The following is a 1,981-nucleotide window of genomic DNA, read 5'->3' on the forward strand; positions in this document are numbered from 1 at the left end:
GGAACACCTCCCTAGGTAGGCATCCAAGAGGCATCTGAAACAGACGCCACCTCAGCTGACTACTCTCAATGTGGAGGAGCAGCGGCTCTACTCTGAGCTCCTCACCCTATCTATCTATAAGGGTGCGCCCTGCCACCCAGCAAAGAAAACTCATTTTGTCCGCTTGTATCCAAGATCTTATCCTTTCGGTCATGAGCCAAAGCTCATGACCATAGGTGAGAGTAGGAATGTAGTAAATTGAGAGCTTTGCCGTCTCAGCTCCTTCTTCACCACAACGGACCGATACATCAACCACATTACTGCTACCGCTGCACCAATCCGCCTGTCAACTCTCACGCTTCATCCTTCCCTCGCTCGAGAACAAAACCTCAAGATGCCTTAATGTGAATTAGACAATAATATGATTAAGATGTTGTTGATGTGTTGTTGAATGTTCCTCTCATGATCCTGTTTTACATGTTGTAGCACATAACTTCAATTGCAGTTCAGCAGTTTCACTTTTATTCAGCAACATAATTTTCATGCCCTCATGACAAACTGAGGTATTGGATGAGAATGTGAAATAAGGACTGGTGGAAGACTGTTGTTTAAATTGAAGCAAGCCAAATGGAAAGAAAAAACTTCTGTAACTTCTGTGGTCTTTTAAGGTGTTAAAAAATTGCTATTTACTTGGTAGACTCCTAATCAGAGTATAGTCTTAATCATATTAAAATCGGAGTATTGGTGTCCATGTGAACACTCCTGTGCCTGATGATGTCAAGTGCATTCCTCTGCCTTTATGTTGATTCCATGAGCCTTCAAATTTCTCAAATTTGACGTGTTTCCCCCCTTACACGCAACTTTTAAAAAAACATCTGCCTCTCGTTGGTGTGTCAGAATCCTTGCTTGGAAAATATAGCCATTCTTTATAATGCTTAGTTTAAGCAAATTTGGTGAACGTGATCATGCGTGTTGATGAATCTGAAGGGAGGCGCTCACCGGATGTGCTGTACTGCATGCGTTGCCTAAGCAGCAAGAACAAACACCGGACATCATTTACGGTGTCCGTATTCCTTAAAGTTGTTTAGAATTAAATGTTTAGCGATAATGTGACACAATGTGTTTTTTTATGTATGCCTTTGATGTACCCCTTGATGCTTCTTACGTCCTTGTTGCAGCACCAGTGGCACCGATATTCATATGCTGATTCGGTCTAGTGCATACCGGTTACGTAGGTATTTTGTCAACGGGTTTCAATATGTGCGGGCATCATGTGCGCTCTTAGGCGTTCTGGTCTAAAAGGGAGGCGTTCTGAGGCGCATTGCTGGCATATTGCTATTTCGAGAAACTATAATAGATTTTTCAATAGACCAGAACAAAGCTGGTCTAAAGTCCAGCGCAGAGAGCGTTAGTTGTGCGCCTCGCTTACAGATTGCTTAATACACATATTGTCACGTTACGGGATTGAAAACGGGAACAAAAAGGGTGTAGGAGCCAAGTGCAGATTTAATGTTGAAAATTGTACAATGACAGAGAACTAAATTTCAAAAATCAAAGTGACTAAGTAACAAAATAAACAACAAGCCAGGAACTCAAACAGATTAAACTAGACTTTAGCAACTATGACAGGATACAAACTGGAATCAGGAAGACATACCAACAAGGACGAATGACGAACTAACTAACAGAGGTTAAATGGCTGAATATATAGTCCAGGTAATCAACAGGGAAACAGAGACAGCTGTGATTGCAAATTAGTATATATGAAAGGGAGTTGCTGGCGAACTACAGTGGCATCTGGTGGACACAGACAGCCATGACACATAAGATGTAGAGCAACACGCAAATATCTTTACAAATGAAAAAGGATAAAAAATATTAAGGATATATATAATAAGGATATATATAGGACATGAATATAAAGGATTAAAATATTATAAAAACATATTATTTTCCAGCCTACATAAAACCATACTTTCATGTCTTCTTCATCTCGGGGGCT

Source organism: Danio rerio, chromosome 16, assembly GCF_049306965.1.
Source record: "Danio rerio strain Tuebingen ecotype United States chromosome 16, GRCz12tu, whole genome shotgun sequence".
Classification (NCBI taxonomy): Eukaryota; Metazoa; Chordata; class Actinopteri; order Cypriniformes; family Danionidae; genus Danio; species Danio rerio.